The 19,827-nt window shown below is 40.2% G+C and overlaps 1 protein-coding gene and 1 long non-coding RNA gene across 2 annotated transcripts in view; both read left to right on the forward strand.

Moving 5' to 3' along the window:
• Positions 1-19,827, forward strand: part of LOC140687907 (uncharacterized) — a 125,232-nt gene that overhangs the window by 65,983 nt on the left and 39,422 nt on the right. The gene's annotated exons all lie outside the window — the stretch shown is intronic.
• Positions 3,291-16,279, forward strand: LOC140687910 (uncharacterized). The gene is made up of 4 exons (XR_012062539.1): positions 3,291-3,550; positions 3,651-3,850; positions 4,154-4,280; positions 16,198-16,279. It is a non-coding gene; the product is annotated as an uncharacterized lncRNA (long non-coding RNA).

Genomic DNA, 19,827 nt, shown 5'->3' on the forward strand with positions numbered 1-19,827 from the left:
AGTCAGAATTTTTTGCTATTGTATATTTTAACTGTTAAAACTGACACCTAGGAAGGCAGAATCGGTTTGTAAATACTCACTTTGTAACTTCTCATTTAAAATTGTAAGTATTAAGTACTTGTTACAGAATCCTTTCTTTTCTGTTTTTAAAAATTTGTTTCCAAGATTCTCAAAATGGTCATAGCAAAGTAGTATAGGTGGGGACAGAGATGGAGAGAGGTAGTGTGGCTCATGTACAAACTGTGAGCACTTTCATGGCTGTGTTTATGCTGGAAAAGCCGCTGAAGAGTCCAGGATAAAACAGGGGTGGCTTTGTATGCAGTTGAAAGCCAGCTTTCTTGCCTGGTGAAGCCTGGTGGGCGTGACAGGTAGATGATCAAGGTCGAATGGAGGTTATTGGCTGCACAGAGTGCTGTGTCTGAGAATTGGAGAATATCGCCATGGGAAATGCTTGGTGCCAGGAACAAAGCAGAGGAGCTGGGGACCCTGTGTGTTAAGGAATTTCCAGCCCTCGGAGTGGGAAGATCAGACTCTGCATTCAGATCTGAGTTTGAATTCATCCTCTTTAGTTTACTTGTCCTCTGACTTTTGTCAAGCTATATACCCTCTTTCACTTCCTGTTTTCTTATCTCTCAAAATAGGAGAATTACAGCCTGCTGCTAGATTGTTTGATCAGGTTAAATAATTAGTGTCTATAAGATGCCACGTACAGTCACAAGCTCAGTGAGAAATGGGCTGTCACCTGTTCTTCTGCAACTCAGTGTTTGACAAGACATGTGGGAAAGCCAGTCCCTAATTTGTGTGTGATGCAAGTAGGAACAAAATTAATGTCTTGCTTTTCCCTAGCAGTATACTTACAGCTTTGCTTCATTTACTTCTTTCCTCCTTTCCTTTCCCCTTTCCCATCCTCCACCAAAAGATCCTGAGACTCTCTCAGAATAGTAGATTCAAATTACTTTAAAGGTTGGCTCATCCTCATGAAATGATAGTAACATAAAAAAAATCTGTGCACATCCCAGAATACATTGTATTTGATTTACACACACACGTGTGCACACATACACACACACACAGTCAGGCTACCTTCCACTTGCAGAGGGATTAGGACCACTTTTTCTGAGTTTTCACTCACTGAGCTTGAGAACAATGTCTCTTACACAGACTTTCACCAGGCTTCGTGCATGGTGTTTTTAATTGAATTTCGGCTTTGTGGCCATAGATATAGTCTCCTAATAGAAGAGAAAAAGTGGAGACATAGATATTCCGCTGAGATATTGGTGTCATCATATTTTAGTTGGAAATGACTTAAGACAGCATAGAGTAGTAATATTATATGGGTGAGAATCCATGATGTTGTAACTTGGACAAGAACATGGACCTTCTGCCGTCTTGTCCACAAAGGTGAAGAGGCAACTGGGCAGGGGATGGTAAGGATCCTTCTTGCTTGAGTTCCATGTTCTTGCTAGTTTTCATTGCTCAGTTGCCTTTAGTTTATGTCCATGAGGCCTCTCATGGGAAGGTCACTCTGTCCTGATAGATTGAGTTTCTTATCAGCAAAAAGCTCTGGACCCACTCATATTTCCCAGAGTTTTCTGCTGACCTGCTGACACTTTATATAATTGAGACCTAAGAAACTACTGAATATAAAATCCTTATTGTTATTGTTTGCCCTCGAGTTCCATAGGAAGGGGTGCTGTCTCAGGCTGTCTAAAGCCAGATCTGAACAAAGATAGGGTGACAGGCTGTGCTGCTGGTCCTCCACAGTTGAAGGGGATTTCCAACTTAGCTTTATATTCAAGGCAGATGAGTTCAAATCTTGCCTTTACCAGTTATTATCTTTGTGAATTTGGGGAGAAACTGTACTTTTTTGTGTCCAAATTTGTTTATCTGTAAGTAAGTTCAGTATTTATTTTAAGGTTTCTGTTTTAGAATTGAATGAGCTAATACTCTCATTTATACCTAAAATAGTGTTCTCATGGTTCTATGCTGGTGCCTTGGTAGTTGATTACTAAGGGACTCCGCAGTGAGATTGGGGGTGGGGGACCCTGGATAATAGAGCTTATATTCCAGGATATGCTTGTAAAAGACTGGATGTGCAGTGGATTTTTAGTAAATATCTACTCCTTTCCTAATCTGCATTGATTGTGTATATATCTTTATACTAATATATGAACAATTTTTATTGCAATTTAAATATCTTTGTAGTATTTACAATATCTAGTTATAAAAATACGTGAAATAAAAAGATTTGAATTTATTTTCTTTTCAATAAGCAAAACAAAATAAAATAGAAAAGAAAAAAGTTTTGAAGGAGTAGAAATAATTTTATTTCTGTGGAATCAATTCCTTGTAATAGGTTTTTTGTTCATGTTGTTAAAAAGCATATAAAATTGATAGGTTGTGAAATATTGGAAATGAGGAAACAGTGGAGACATACTACCTCTAAGGCAGTCAATTTGTTACCAAGTCCAAACTCGTTCTGCTTGCTGCATGACAGGCCAATTAATCGGGAGATGAGATGTTGGAGTAAGGAAAAGAGACTTTATTTGTAAAGCTGGCAGACCCAGAAAATGGCATATTGTTATCCAGTAGAACTCTCTTCCCCAGGGCAGAATTCAGTCTCCTTTTATACTAAAAAGTGGCGGGGATGTGGCTGGTTGTTGCAAACTTCTTGCTGTATGAATTGTTTGTCCTTGAAATCCTTTGTTCCTGCAGCTGTCCATGTGGGTCAAATTATGGTGCCCCTATAAAACCTCCAAAAAAAAGAAAGGTTATTCACTATTTTACAACTTGCCATCTATACATAAGTGTAGAAGAGCAAATATCCTTAAAGATCAGAGCCCGGAGAATAGACCCTCCTGGATATTTCAGGCTAAAGGCAACTTTCTTTTACAAAAGGTGCAGAGATAGCAAGTCTGAGCCTAGAAAACAAGGTACAGAATTAAAGCCAAATGAACACATCTAACATGGAGTGAAATTTGTTCTTTCTATTACAATTTCTTTTTCTCCCTCATAAATAATTTTAGTAAGAAACATGAGCAATTTTTTTATTTTTGCTTCTTAATAAAGGACTACAACTACAATTTAGTGAGCAGGGATGCTGTGCGTGCCTTGGTGTCACAGTAAACTCTTGTTGGTGGTGGTCGACCCTGCAACATGCCTGATGCCCCATGAGTGTTGGTGAGGGTCCCCCTAACCAGGGGCTCTATTCAGGAACCACCATATGCGCGTTGACCTCTGGCACCTCTTTTTCAGCTGCAGGAAATTTTTTCAGATTCTATGATAGAAAAATCACTCCAGCTAGGGATAATCAGGGAATAAAGGAAGAGGAAAAGGGCTTGAAGTAGAGTAGAAGAGAAAGACAGAAGCTCAGGGAGCCTGGGGGCTTGGCAGCGCTGACTCGGGAGAGAGAGGAGCAGAGGTGTGGATGGGACCGGCTACGGAACCAGCTCCTGCAGCTTTCCCTGCACCCAAGCCACACAGCTTTTAATAGGGCCCAGGACTCTCTCCTGGCTGGATGTCACCCTGGGCAGAACCTTGAGAATCGAAGGTAAGGGGTGGGCAGCACTCACCTAGGGGGTCACTGAGGACTTTGGTCAAGTCCACATTGACTTTTCCAGTCATGTGCCTTCACCTGTTCTTTATCTCAGGATCTGAGAAGCAGGAGCAAGGAACTCAGGGAGAGATCCAGGAAGATATCTGACTGTGTTAAGAGACGACAGTCACAGTGACACTGGGAGCGAAGACACTTGCAGCAAAGTAAAATAACTTCACAACTATTGCATCAGAGCTGCATGTGTGAGAGAGCCTAAGCCTGTCTCAGAGTGCAGGGGACAAGCGGAATGGAATGGTAAAATTAACACTGACAATTGAAATTTTGTTAAATAGCCTGCTACTTTTAATTTTATCACTTCAATGTATGCAGGTGTATTTCTATGAGCATTTATAGGTTCACACAACACCACCAGCCCCTCTTGCCCCCATGGGGGATGGGATTTCTCAAGCACAGTGCCCCTCCTGCTTGCTTGGGCCACGCTGCGGGTCCTCACCTGGGGCCAGACTTCTACAGTACACTGAGTCCCCGAGGCACGGCCTGGGATACATGACAGGAACAACTGTGCTCTTGGCTGAGGGCCTCCATTTCCCCCTGCAGTGTAAGAATGCCGGTGACTCAGTTAGAAGCATGCATCCAAGCCGTCCTTCCGTGTCATCACCATCTAGAAGCGGTGCCTGAATCTTCTGAATTTCTGCAGAATGTGGTTTACAATCACCTTGAACAAGTGAGTGTGTGTCCTCTTTCAAGTGGAGGAGTTACTGCCGTTTTCCTGGAACTTACTCACCACTAGTCCATCTGATTTTTCTGTGCTAGGATTCAGTATGGCCTGCTAATAACTCTGCAGTCAGATCTAGAAACCCTGATGAAGAGGATTATTTATTTTCTTTCTTTATATGATAGTATTTTACTTTCAAATTTCTGAGTTTTCAGTTCTTGGAGGAATTTTTTCGGGGGTTGGAGAAACAACTTTGCTCTTACCATCTTTGTGACCTGTTGCTATATGCGTCTCACCTGTCTTCTGTCACATGTGAGGCGGTACTATTTTTGACCCTGTCCGGGTTGTTCCTATTTTAAAACATAAAATCTGTAAAAGTACAGTCCCTTTTACTCCGAAGACATTCCACAAATACTCCTTTAATCTGGGTATGGTTTTAAGAAGACACAATAATTAGAAAATATACTTGCAGGTTGCCAGTGCAAAATCCCCAAATTAATAGTCGAGCTCAACATCTAAAATCTTTCTAATCTACCATGGATTTGTACGGATAAGTGAAGTAGTTTGCTAAGAACTCAATCCTCCCAAGCTGATGCTCTGCCAGATGGTGGAGCCGAGGGACGAGGGTGTGTCCTGCCCTTCCTGAGCTGACAGTTTCATGGCAAAGACCTTCACCAGGTGAAGAAATTGAAGTTTCTTCTAAGAACAGTGGGTCTGAAATGAGTCCAAAAGCGTGGGAGAGACACAATCACATTTGTCTCAAGTAGGGGAGAGTGGCTGTGGGGCCACTTGGGAGACTCATGAGTCCAGGTGGGCAGTGTTGTTGGCTTCCACTTGAGCGGTGGGACGGTCAGTGGGTAAAAGCGAACAGATTGAAGGCATGTTTAGATGGTAAAGAGGAAAGGATCAATGATTTCTGTGAAGGTAGGATGGAGTAAGGCCCAGGTTTCTGGGTGGATTAATGAGTTAAATAATGGTCCTGCTGTGTTCTGAGGAGGGAAAGCAGCAGAGGAAGTTCTGGGGGAAAACTGATGAGTTCAGCTGTGGGTAAAGTGAAAGGCTGTTAGATGTGTGGTCTGGGAGCTCTGGTGAGAGCCAGTAGTGAGTAGGGGGCGGGGAGAGAGACTTTCAAATCATTTTGTCTTGTGAAAATACATACAAGAATGAGTAATGACACAACCCCTGTATATTCTGGATTTAAAACCCAGTAGCATTTTGCTATATTGACTGCAGGGGTTCTTAATTTTTTAATAGAAATAAAATAAATAGAAACAAAATAGTGGAGTTAATGAATATCTTAGAGTTGATGTGTGTCCTTGTATGTATTTTCATACCTCATCTGTTTATAAACATAATCTACAAAAAGTTAACTTGCTTAGCATTAGAGTTAAACAGAGGGACGTGACACACTCTGTTGGTGGTTCAAGGTGATTTCTTGGGCAAACTATGTAGCCTCTCTGTGCCTTAGTTGCATCTTCTGTGACTGCCCCCGTGCCCCTCATCACAGCTGATTTCCTAGACTAGATGTTCGGAGGGAGGCTGCTGAAGGGAGTAAGAGGTGGCAACTGCTAGGGTCACTGAAGAGAGAGACAAAAACAGATTAAAGCCAAGAAACTGAGTGCTAATACCCTCAAAGGAGAAAGAATCCCTTAGTTTTTTGAGCCACATAGCCTAAGAGAAAGAAAATCATGTGGATCCAAAGCTCTTGAGCATATGAGTATTGTGGGTGGGAGGGTGTCATCAGAAAAGGGTTGAGAAAAGGCCTTTTGGTTTCCCTTTACGTTTCCAGTAAGGATGAGGTGCAGAAGAAAAACCACCCGTTTCACTGTAGAAGGTGCTGTTTTGTGCGAAACTGACCGAAGGTTGGAAACCATTCATCAGTGGTGCTGGCAAAAGAAGAGACTTCTGGATTGGGTGGGGCACTTGCTGTGACTTCCAGGTGACCTGCTGGCTGGGGGCTGTGAGGCGGGCAGTAGGTTTGCAGTGTGACCTGGGTATAATCCCTGGCAGTGAGGCTGCTGATCTGACTAGCAGAGCTGGGCAGACACCGTCCTAACGGGGCTGCTCGGGATGAGGCCTGGGACACCTGCCATGCTGAGGGCGAGAGGAGAGCTCCCCTGAGGTTGTGTCCCTGTGAAGATTAGAAACGTCCTCCTGCAGGGGAGGAAGAGCCTCTGAGCAGCGGGCCGGATGCACAGGCAAGACCAGCCTGAGCACAGAGATTTCAGGAAGCCGGAATTCATACAGGCCCGAACAGCCTTGTTCCTGAGAAACTGGAGGGAAAAGATGCTGCAAATGCAGGCTAAGTTCAGACACTATTGTGTGTCATGAGTGATAGGAAAAGACTGTTCAGGTAGCCACGAGAGAACCCTGTGGTTGTCCCAGTTGGGCGTCACACAGGAGGGAGGAGCAGAGTTATATACTTTGCCACTTATTAGCTGTGTGACTTTGAGCAATATCACCCCACTTCTCTCTATATATATCTACATCTGTAAAGAGACACAGTGACAAGCTCGTGTCATCAGAATGCTTTGTTTAGCTCTGATCCCCTTTGTCCAGTCCTGTCAGTGCTGCCCTGCAAGGTTCTGCAGCGGCTGCTCTTGCCCTGTGATGGGAGGGCATAAAAGGGCATTGTAGCACCCGAGGGCAGAAAGGGGTTGCTTTAAAAGCAGACATGTAGCCTCCTGCACCTGCAGACCTGCAGGCAGTTTGGTTCATGGTCGTGGAGAGGACTTTGGAGGCCTTAGCATCGTCTTAAGACTTGTTTTCCCTTGGGGACCTGATTTGCCTTTGCAGATTAATGTTGAAGATTTGGGCTTCTGGCAAAGCTGTTTTCAGAGATGTGTATATATGTAAAATATCATATAAAATAAAATGATTTATTTAACGTGTGCGACTTTGCAGCTGTTGGGAAGAGCTGTGTTGGCCTGGTCTCCACGGAGGACACCAAGGGTCAGCAGAGCGTGCGGGAGGGAAGGCAGCCTGCAGTGCTTCTGCGGGGGGTTTTCCCCAGCATGGTGCTCTGCTGAGTTGACTCTTCTCTGAGTTTGGTTGCCAGAGGAGCAGACAGTAAAGTAATGAGTTCTGGAGGGATTGTATAATGACAGGAAGAAATAGGAACCTGGAGATTTTCTGGACTAAAACACGCTTTTGGTTCCTGATTCAGTGTGTTCCATTACAGAATTGATGAGTTGTGTCTATTCTGGGACTTCATTGAAATAAACGTTCAGCCTAAATGTTAAGGGATTTGGTTTATTTGGCTGGAGGACTCGAGCCGGGATGACAGCCTCTCAGAACACTCTGAGGGACTGCTCCCAAGAGGTAGGGGAGGAGCTAGGATAAATAGAATCTTTACAACAAAGATCAGGTAATTGGAACAATAAAATATTGCTTGTTATCTAAAGAAAACCAGATATCTCAAGTTCAAGTATTTAGTGGTTTTCTATGTATGGTGGGAAGCAAACATTTCGGTCATTGAATTCATTCCTTTGGCAAGCCCCTGGCTATCTAGGGCCAGTATCCTGTCCTTTCTTACTCTGAGTCTGCTCAGAGGGCACCACTGTGAGTGGCTGAGAGGCCGGGCTGTAGGCATGTACTCGCTGGGGGTTGGCAGCAGCCGCTGATGACTCGGATTCAGCATTCTTTGTTTACTGTCATGGTTGCAGTATTTTCATGCACATTGTAGTATTTTCATTCACAGTGTTCCCCCTTGGTCCTAAATTCGACCAATATTTTGAGAGACATTTCATGACCAATTTTGTCCCACGTTGCTAGGATGGCTCATTCCTAGTTCAGGTGAAGAATCTTCTGAGTTGCCATTCAAGGTGTTAGTTTTTTTTATCAGGCCCTGTTCATACTAAAAGTTCTCTGGATCACCTGTCTTACTACTCTATTATGATCTAGGAAGTGTTTAACCTTCTTTGCTCATTCCCATACCTAGAATCACACTATTATATTTATTTTATTCAGGGTTATAAATTTTATCTGTTTCTTCAAGATGTTTAGCCATCATGAATCTTGTGGGCCTAGTTACACATTGGGAAATGTAACAGACAACAATTTTATAAAATAGACAGGATATAAGTAATACAGCTAGTAACGTTAATAAAGTCACGAGTAAGAATTTAATAGTCGAGAAGTTGTATTTTTGGGTTAAAATTTTGCTTGTGTTTCTGAGTTTGATCCTATGAGAAAGTTCATATTTATGGTCAGGGTCAGAGCAGGTATTAATTGGCCAGTTGAAATCTCCCACCTTGTAAGATCAACAGTGGCCTAAACAGAACTATGATTTCTTTTTAGAATAATGTTTCTGAGGGCTACCTAGTTAGAGCCTTGTATTAGGGAAACCCACCAAGGTAACACAGAAGTACTAGACATAGTTAATTTATCATAAACTTAACAATTGGAGTAGTTCATAATCAAAGGTTGGAGAAATTATCAAAGTAAATGGTATACAGTCCTGGTCCGGTGTCTTGGGTCAGCAGTCTAGCTCAGATGTCGTCTTCTTCTCATCCTGGTATGGAAGCTTTTTCTCCATTTGGGCATTGTTTTAAGGTGAGCAGCGCTCTATAGGCCAGTGCACTGCAGGGGCTGTTTCAGATAGGAAATGAATCCGAGACTCCGTTTCCTTCAGCTTTGGTGTGTATGGTCTAGTTAAGAGTATCTGAAAAAGGGTCTTTCCATTCAGGTTGGGGACAGTTCTTTAAGTCATGCCTGTTGCAGTATGTATAATCCCCTGGCTGCAGGTCATGGGGCATTGGAATTTTACCCAAGGATAGATTACTGAGCTTCAGAATCAAACCTAGAGTATTCTTTTCATAATTCAATTAAACTGTACAGCAGTGTGACATAACAGCAAGGAATGATCTGGGAAGTGTCTTAGTAAATATGGACCTCAATTAACAAAACTAGAATTTAATATCGACTAAAATATAATTTTTTTCTCTCTAAAGTTACCCTCAGTTTTCTCAAATATAGCCAAATCAAGATTAATTTCTTTACAAATTAAATCTGATTATTTGATCATATAGGCTTTTTAAATTGACTGTGTTGGAAGTTTTAATACGGAGTCTCAGGGTAGAATGTTAATAAGGTTTTCTAAGGCCAAGAAAGCCACGTCAAGGCTTTTCATGGATTTTTGCCTTACAGATTTAGGTAAATTCTTTTCTCTTTAAAATCCTTAAAATACCTTTATACTCCTATATCTCTTAGGAGATGATCTCCCTAATTTGTCTGATAGAGCCACTGGGGACCTAAGTATTTTTAGTCTTTTGAGGGATCAGATAGAGAGAAAAGATAACTGTTCCAAGTCTGTATACATAGTTATAATTTATCAAATTGCTGTGAACCATAACTAGCTTAAGGAGAAGAGATTCTTTATGTCTGGGAAACAGGTTAAAAGGCAGTAGTATTTCAAACAATATCAAAAATTATAACCATATTCAGCTGGTTAATCAGTCCCATGTAACTAATTCTTTTAATGAGAGTTTTCATTAGAACTTTAAAATTTCTTACCCAGTTTAGTTCAGTGCTGTAGTTTGAAATTTATTAGAAATCAGTAAATCTCCTTGAAGAGAAAGCATTTTGCAAAACCATCAGAAGAAAACAATTAACTGTCTATAAATGACAAAAGATTTAAAAGCATGGTTAAACACCGTTACACTATAATCAATAAAGAAACCTGTTCACTATACCCATAATTATCACTGGTAACATTTCAGATAAACCAGAATTTTAGGGAGTCCATATAATTTCTACAATACCTATATTAATAATATTTCTCATTCAATATAACCTTAGAAGTTTTATGATTCATTTGACAATTCCATGTTATTTAAAATGCCAAATGAAACTTTATAGTTAAAAATCTCTCTTTGGGATGTTTCAGGGGCCTTCTGTAGCATCCCAAACTTAACTGGAGATTAAAAGAATTTTAATTAATTAAATTAATTTTTATTTAATTAATTAGAATTTTATATTTGGGGAGCTTTTTGAAAGATTTCAGAACACTTGATCAGATAAATATATAGATCACTGTAATGTAGTACTAATTCATTAACAAGAAAATATGTCAAATGTAAAGGCAGAACAGATCAGCTAAGTGGTATAAGAAGTTTTACAATCTGTTACTGAAGGTGGATTAATATTTTAAAAAAATTTTTTCCTCTTAACAGAGAGAAAACCAAATCTAATCTTGTTCCAGCTAACTTCTAAGATTCATTTACGTTGCCCAATTTGATTCTAAACTTAGCCAATTCTGACCACGTACAAAACTTTCCTCAGGGTTCCTTTTCCACAAGCCTTCCACAGCTTTCTATACTTATATTAGTGTGTCCCTTATTTTGTCTTCCATTCAGAGGTAACCAGCTTCAGGAGAAAGTCACTATTTTTCATTAACAAAGTATTATTCCATTCTTACATCTTCCTTTACGCATTTATATTACTTTCCTAGGATACTGAGATCATTCCCTTACTAATAGAGACTATTTCTGTGTGACACAAACCATTTATTAATATTTCTAAACACCTTTAGTTTCACTGTAAGAGAAAGTTAAATGTTAAGTAATTCATATTTCAATCATTTTATCTGAAAATGGCATAGATATTTAATAAAATCTTGTCATTTAACTTAATTTAGCACAACTCTAGAATTTAAAGATATCAAACATTTAGAGATTATTTTAAGCATACATTTTAAAAATATATTTTAAATATTTACCCAAAGCTCTCATCTCATTTGCATTTAATTTACTTAAAATTTTACCACAGCACATTATTGTTATTTTTTTTTTTGACAAATCTGCAACAGATATAACAGGATCTTGTTTGACTTTCATTAAACCTAGGTACAGTAAAGGTATTATAGTTAAGATGGATGATTTTAAAGATGTCTATATTTATTAGAACATACTTAAACTAAACAATATCAAATATTACCTTAATATTGAATATTTTCCAATTCACATGACACTGAAAGTCAATTTGTTAAGTTTTTATTTTAAAAATACTTAATTTTTAAGCTCTTATATTTTTACATCAATTAAGCAGAGCTCTTTGACTTCGAAATTTTTTTTTTTTAGCAGTAGAAATATCTCACTTCTATAATCTGTATGCAGGCTTATAAACAGACAAAAGCTAGAGATCTCATAGCTTCACTTTAAAACTTACTTATATTTATAATAATAGTTGGAGTAAGCTGAATTTGCTTTCTCAAATCACTAAGGCTTACTATTTATGAAACAGATAATTAAGATTTCCTCACAAAGTCTGAAGGACCCGTCAGAGTTCTGAGTTCTAAAATGCCAAAAATTTCATGGCCTCAAGTTTTATTTTGTTGAGCTAATTAGGCTCAGTCCTAGGTCACTGTTTGTTGTATTTATATTTCTGATCTGCAAGACAAAGACACTCTCTTCCAGGTCCCCAGATAACTGCTCTGTCACCCAGACCCAATTTTATCTCCTTAATTGGCATTTTTGTATCAGTGAGAAGAGCTGTAAACAAAGAATTCCATGTTTTAAAACTAAGGTTTTCTTTATTTTGTCTTCCAAAGCTTGCATAAGACATTTATTAAGGTCTCTTTTCCTTGAGTTATAAGTTAAACCCAGGGTAAACCTATTTTTTTTTTTTAGCTACTCAAATTACTTTTTAGATTTACGTTATATTGGACGTCTCACGTAACTATATTGGTTTCCTTTAATTTGTTCAATTAATATTTTCAGAGGGACAGACATGTGCCCAGCCTTATAATACCAAGAAGGGGAAGCGTTTTTCCACTGAAACATATCTATCCCACAACATAAGCAAAAGGTTTATATAAAGACCATCTAAATATACCAATTTCACAAACTTTTATCTCAATTTTATTAAATCTTATACCTTTAATTTTTATATTTATTAAGTTTAATCAATAATTCTTATTTCTAGAAGGAGTGACAGAAACCTTTTTTTTGTGGGTGTACATTGTATATAATTTTATAGAAGTCTCTAGGATGCCCAAGTTTCAGCCAAAGAGCTTAGGCCCTTCTCGATTTTTAATTTCATTAATTGGTCTGTTGTCCCAATCCTTGATCAAGTATTTCAGTCTACATATAAATATATTTTAAACTGTGGTAAATAAAACGGACTTGTTTGAACTTTAATGTTGGGGGGGAGTAGGTGAACTCTTTGGCCCTTTTTTTTTAACTTTACGTAGTGTAGTATCAAAACCCTGTATGTAAATCCAAAAATGTCCATTTTATTTATCTCATTCAAAATAACCATATAAAAATATTTATCCTTTTGGGATAAGCCACTTATCTGTTTTTTTGACATTTTTACAATCCTTTTTCCAGTTATTCAACCTAATTAACATTAATTATACTAAGTTTTTATTAGCATCTCTAGAAACATTTATCAGAAAGGAAAAACAAAAATGTAGCTTTTCAAACCAGTTATATTTTTATATCTGAGTTCTTAGGTTAACCATTAGATGTATTTTTCTGCATTTAAACTTTATTTTAATAGGTACCAATAAAACAGCCGTTTATAATGAGATCTCTTTAAACTTTCACCAATTAAAAAGTTTTTCCAAATTAAAAAATCCATCATATGGCCGTCAATTTATATACAAATATAATATATATATAGTGATTTTAAACCAATAAGATGAAGAGGCCCTTCCACATGAGAGTCGGGGTGTTGCCTAAATAAAATTCAAAGGTTTACTCTCCAAAAGCTTAAAGCCTTCGTGGTCCAGGCTGATGCAACAAAGTTTAAGATGGCAAAATATCTGAAAATTGGTACAATCAAAGAATTGCTTAGAATCCCAATTTATTTGCGTGGCCACCGTATGTACACAATACTTGAACCTTTTGTATGGCAGAGTCCAAGGTTTCCTTTAAAAACTAAACTAAACGTATATATACTTACATGCACACACTTAAAACATCCAGAGAAAGATAAAACGTTTACATTTCAAGGACACAGGAAGAGAAATCCAAGTTCCCACTAAAGGGGATTTTGTTTTTATAAGTTCAGAATGCCAAAAAATGTTTTTATCAGGCCTGGTTATTTCCAGAGTGAGTTTTTTTTTTTTCTTATTCCCAATTAATGTTGTAAGTTTTGTATGTACATAAATCTGGCTGGGGTTTTACTTGGAGACTGGCAATCTGTCATTTCTTTTTCTTTTCTTTTCTGTTCTTTATTTTTTTTTTTGAAAGTTCTATTCCCCATTGTAAGGTCGGGTTCTCAGAATAAATTTGCTAGTAAGATTTCCCACAGGGACAACTCTGTGGCATGAAGTCTTTGTGTCTACCACTCCTGGAAGATTCCCTGTCACCCGAGAATGCTGTTACCAGCCAGGAGGATGGTCCAAAATTTGGAGTTGAAAGTTTCCTCATAAGAGTTTTACTTTTATCCTGAAAAATTCAATGGAGGTAACCAAATTGAGGAAAACATTAGACCAGCCTCTTACCTAACCACTCAGTCCTGAACCCAGTGTCTTTCAACTTGGACCCACTCGGGATGTCTCCACTGGGTGGGTAATTCACCTCAGTTTCTTTCAACTGGAGGGCCACGTACCTGGATACACCGCCAGATAAAACTTAGGATCATCAACCAATATGTGAGATCTGAGAACCAGGAGAGACTCAGCCAAATTCATCTGGACCCCCCGAGGAGGCGGATGAGCACAAAGGGCCACTGCTGGTACCAAGGCTCCGGTTACTTGGAGAGTTCAGGTGGAGAGAAATCTGCTGTGGTGCTTCATGGTGTCCAAAACTGTTGACTGAAATAAACGTGCAGCCTAAAAGTTAAGAGTTATGTTTTATTTGGCGGGAGGACTCGAGCCAGGATGACCGTCTCTCAGAACTCTCTGAGGGACTGCTCCCAAGAGGTTGAGGAAGAGCTAGGATATATAGGAGCTTTACAACAAAGACCAGGTTGTTGGAACAATAAAAGATTACTTGTTATCTAAAGAAAGCCAGGTATCTCAAGTTCAAGAATTTAGTGATTTTGTATGAATGGGAGGAAGCAAATATTAGGACTCACTGAATTCATTTTTTAGACAAGCACCTAGCTATCTCGGGCCAGTAGCCCGTCCTTTCTTATTCTGAGTCTGCTCAGAGGGCACCATTGTGAGTTGCTGCAGTGGCTGGGCTGCAGGCCTGTCCTCGCCGGGGAGTGGCAGAAGCCTTTAATGACTTGGTATCAGTATTCTTTGTTTACTGACATGGTTGCAGTATTCTCATTCACATTGTAGTATTTTCATTCACAGACCGAATATGGATAATCTGCAAACTTGGAAAGCAACCGAGATGGAATTACTGCAGATACCTTCTGCTTTAATAAGCCGTGTGCAAACATAAACATGGAGGAAGCATACACTTGGATTTGGAGGTGTAGGAAAGGGATCCTGCACATTGCAGGAGAACGCAATGCAGAATTCCTTAAGTCCAACTTTCTTTACTGTAGTGGTTTCTGAGAACAGTTTATGGTAATTAAACAACATTGACAAACGGTGGCACACATTACTTTTAAGAGATGGCCGGCTGCAAACTTTTATATTGGACAGGTGGAATTCATAGGCAAGTGGTCAGGTGGATGGGAGAGAGATGGAGCCAAGGCCTGGGCCCAGATTCCGGTTTAAATTGCCATTTCTTCACCATAGGGCCTTGGAATAGAATGCATACTCTCAACCTGTTGGTGAATCTGTGAAATGGGCATGATAATATTCATTTCTTCCTGGGATTGTTGTAAGATCTAAAGAGTATTATAGCACACATGAAGCATTTAACACCCTGGCACTTAGCAGTGTTCACTGTGTGGGGCCGCCCCGCTTAGCGTGCGTCAGAGCCGTAAAGGCAGCATTTGTCTGTTGAGGATGCACTTGTAGCCCCTTGGCTAGGTTGTGAATTTGTTGATTTCCTTTAATACTTGTAACTCTGTGTGACATGGGCAGTTATTTTCATGGACAGATGAGGAATCTCAGGGTAAAGAAGACTGTGTAATTTGCCCAAAGTCAGACCATAATTTTGGGTGCAGGTGTCTCAGTTCAGCATGGGCCCCTGGGCCTTCTGCTCTCTCCGTTCAGCACCAGAGCCAGATATGGAGTTGGCTGTTTCCCTGCCCAGAATATCCGGCAGGACCCAAGACACACCTGGCCCTGTGCTGCTTGAGCAAAAACTCCGGAGGAGAGGGAGTTACAAAAGGGATAAACATAAAAACATACGACAGCAAACTGTGATCAGCTCTGAGAAGGAAAGGAACACGTCTCGCCGTGCAGAGCTGGGAGCTTTCCCGTCTGGGCTGCTCTGGGGGTGTTCATCTCAGCTAAACAAGTTCTGCTGTTGCAGCAAGGCAGGAAGGCAGGGCGCGTGTGGGCAGGTAGACAGGGCCTCATTGATCGTACTCATTCCCCATTAAGCGGCAGCTTTCACGGGCACTTACCTAGTAAACATTTTCCATAATCTTCATGCAATTTGCTTGGTAGTTTTATTGACCCCAGCTTTGAGATGAGGTCATTGAAGCTGGGGAGTTTGCTGCATGCCCGTGATTACCTTGCAAATACCCCCACTGGTCTTTCAACCTAGACTGGTGTGGCTGTCATGCCCCATCCCTGTGAATGGCATCGTGTAGCTTCTCCCAAGTGGCCCAAATGACTGACATTGATATGCTTAATTCGTAGGAAATGGTATGTGGCAATAAGAGAATAAGGTAGTAAGAAATTGTTTGGAAAACAAGAAAAAAACCTATTCTTCCCCAGCTGGGGGAGCGTAACCTGTATCACCCACCCTAATCACTGCCTGTCACCTCCTCCCAGAGGATTCTGTGTTCAGAAGCCACTCTGAGCCTTGGGAGAACATTTTTCCTCATGACACTTTTGACTAGGACCTGCGACATCTCTGTCCCTGGTTAACACTCTCTTCAAAGCCGTTTAAATTTTTCGCAGGTTCCTCCACTCTGATGTAAGAATAGCCTGTATAACTTCTTGATGCAGCTCCTTAATGAAGATCTTGTGATAGAAACCTAGCCAAAACTGGGATGTATGCACATAGTGACTGCAACTTCAGCACATTGTGAGTTCATAATCAGAGGGGTGGGTGACTCAGGAAAGGCTTTTTTAAGGTAACAAGGGGAAAGTGAAAGGACGTTTGCTGTGTGAGAAAGAAACATCTCGGTAACAGCCAGCAAGACACCTGTGTTCATGATGGGGTGTGGCGAGTGCAGAGTTCTCACAAAGAAAGAAGTGATGTGATGGGAGGGAGGACAGTTGGGTAATTTATTGGGGAGGAAAAAAGTGGGCTGAACATTTCCTGGTTGAACAAGAGGATTGTGACATGACGTGCTTGTATTTTGGAGAGAAGGGTTTTGTGGGGACAGGCCTAGGAGTACGCTGTATGGCTGGGGAGTCAGCACAACAGAGAAACACAGAGAACCGGGCAGACCCCAAGGCCCAAGCTGGGGGAGAGGCTGCCCGCAAATTGGAACCCTGGAAGCTGGTTCTGTCCCTTAGCTGGGGCCTCAGACCTCACTTCACAGCCCAGTCCTGTTGATACAAGAATAAAAAACGTTGGGCATGAGAAGGGCTGTGTCCCAGGCTTTCGTTGAGCCCCTGGGATGTGCCCCACCAGATTTTGTTCTTTGACTTCATGCAGTAAAGAATTCAAGAGCAAGCCAGTGTTGAGTAAAGGTATATATATTCAGACAGATACATTGAAATGCAAGAGAAACGTCACGAGGTGTGGGGGTTTCATGCACAGATTAGAAGTAGGTACACACCCCACAGACAGAAGGTCTGTCTTCTCCAAAGAGGGACAGAGAGTGGTGACCGCGAGGTGGCGCTGTGTTGCTTGTTTTCTTGGGCTTGGTGGTTTCATATGCTAATAAGTAGAAGGACCAGCCTTAGGGCAAGGGGCTAGGATTCCCAGGGAGTTGGCCATTTCCCACCCTTTGACCTTTTGTGGCTATCATTGGGACTGCCATGGTGCCTGGGGCATGTTATTCACAAGGTTACTATTACAATGGATGTTTACTGAATCTCAAGATCTGCTAGAAGTTAAATCTCTTCATCCTGAGCCTCAAGGCCTATTGGGGGTTGAATCCTTCACCATTTTGATGTCAATTGCTGCGGCCTTCCTTGAATGGCTGTGCTCTTCCCCCTTCCATCCTGTATCACTGTGATGACACAAAGACAGCAAAGGCCGGGCCCTAACCGTGCTCCTGCATTTAACGGCAGGAGGTGTGGTGTGGGCTTATGATGACTCTGAGTGGTGAGAAGGATGTTTCAGATTTTCCCACGTGAGACATGTGGACTTACCAGCAGCCTCCCCAGATTTATCTCACGGGCATTATCGCTTGTGTTGTTATGGAAACAAAAGGCCAGCCAAGAAATAAGAATCACACAGAGGGTTGGAGTACTGAGATTTATTACGCTGGCGGGCTCAGAGGGGTTTCTTTTCCAAAGCTCTGAGCACCTCCAAGACTTGCACATGAGGTTTTATAGGGTTAATTACAAGTATGGGGCTATTACACAATAAGGATCAAACAACAAAAAGCAAGGAATCAGTACACTGAAGCTTATCAATTTGGAACAGATCACGTTACTGACAACTGTTGACCTTGGATTTTCGGGTTAGCTTATTAGCCCAGTAAACTGACACTAAACTTCAGATTTACCAGGTAACCCAGCAAAACTTAGATCAGGAAACCGACACTTATCACACTTTGATTTGTGACTTAGCTTGTTAGCCCAGCTGTGGTTTTCCTTCAGTGTCACTTATCTTTTGAATTTTTCTTTTTTGTTTTTTTTTTTTAATATTTAATCCAAATTTAATATCAGGGTTCTTTGGGAAAGAAATTTCTCTTTTTCTTTTCTTTGGTGATCTTTTAGGGGCGCAGTTAATTAGATGTATTTACCTGTTAGTGGAAGCCCTGGGGCTTCAACCCAGGACCCCGTGCACGCTAAGCACACGCTCTACCACCCGCCCCATCATCATTTTCTTTTTGGTTTTGCTGCCAAGAATCCTACAGCTGAATTTCTAGTCAGCCTTAACACTTGCCCTGACTTCATGGAATCCATTTTTATGAGTTTACTTCCCCCTGGTTTCATTTAAGTATTGAATCTTCATTTTCTCTTCACTCTCAGTTTTGCCTTTTTGTTGTTATGGTTGTTAAGCTGTGTTTAACAGAATTGTTTAAATTCTCTTTTAGCAAGAGGCTGAATGTAAATAAATATGTAAGCAAACAGCACAATTAAATGCTTTTATACATTCTGAGCTGTTTAGTAGTAACTTAAAAACCGAATTGAATATTAAAGTGATAACATTTTAAAAATATTTTTTAATTTTTCATAAAAATATAGCTGATTTAAAATATGATATTAGTTTCAGGTGTACAATAGATGCTCCATTTATAGTTACAGTAAAACATTGTCTGTATTCCCTGTGTTGTAAGATACATCCCTCTAGCGTGTTTACATTACATGTTGCAGTTTGTATAAGAAAGTTGGGTAACGCAGAGTCTGGAACGTGGCTGTGTATGACTCAGGTTCACGCTCACCCTGCCTGTCAGAGCTCAGGCCTTCACTCCTTTCTGCAGGGGAGCGAGTGGAGGCAGCTCTCATCAGCGCTGTCACCACCCTCTGAGTGGCAGTGACAGCAGTGACTGTGTGTGGAAGTGCAAATTGTTTTTCCAAGAGCTTTATATGCGTTTCTGCATTTAATAATTAAAGCCCTTCTGTGAGGAAGCGTTTTAATGCATAATACATTTTATTTTGATATTGATAGATTTCAAACCTCTGGAAAATTTACAGTAGTACAATAAACGCTTAGATACAGTTCACCTTATAGGGCACTATTTGGCTTTCTGTGTCTGGCTTATTTTAGCATAAAATTTCAAGGTTCATCCATATTGTAGCCTGAATCAGTACTTTATTCTTTTTGTTTGATAATATCCTTTTCCATTTTTTTTGGTTTTAGTCTATTTAAAAATATTTTCATTGAAGTCTAGTCAGTTTATAATGTTGTGTCAGTTTCTTGTCTACAGCACAAGACTTCAGTTAAAAAGGGACATACCTGCATTCATTTTCATACTGTTTTTAAACATAAGTTACTATAAGATATTAAATATATTCTCCTGTGCTATACAGTATCAACTTGCTGTTTATTCTTTACATACTCAGTAACTGCAAATCTTGAACTCCCAATTTATTCCTTCCCACACCCTCCCCCCTCTGGTAACCACAGTTTGTTTTCTGTGACTCTGTGTCTGTTTCTGTTCTGTAGATAAGTTTATTTTTTTGTTTCTTTCTTTTTTTTTTTTAGATTCCACATGTCAGCAATCTCATGTGGTATTTTCCTTTCTCTTTCTGGCTTACTTCACTTAGAATGACATTCTCCATGTCCATTGATGTTGCTGCAAATGGCATTATTTTATTATTATTTTATGGCTGAATAGTAGTCTATTGGACAAATATGCTACAACCTCTTTATCCAGCCATCTGTCAGTGGACATTTCGGTTGTTTCCATGTCTTGCTATTGTAAATAGTGCTGCTGTGAACATTGGGGTGTAGGTGTCTTT

This window comes from Vicugna pacos, chromosome 21, assembly GCF_048564905.1.
Source record: "Vicugna pacos chromosome 21, VicPac4, whole genome shotgun sequence".
NCBI classification, from domain to species: domain Eukaryota; kingdom Metazoa; phylum Chordata; class Mammalia; order Artiodactyla; family Camelidae; genus Vicugna; species Vicugna pacos.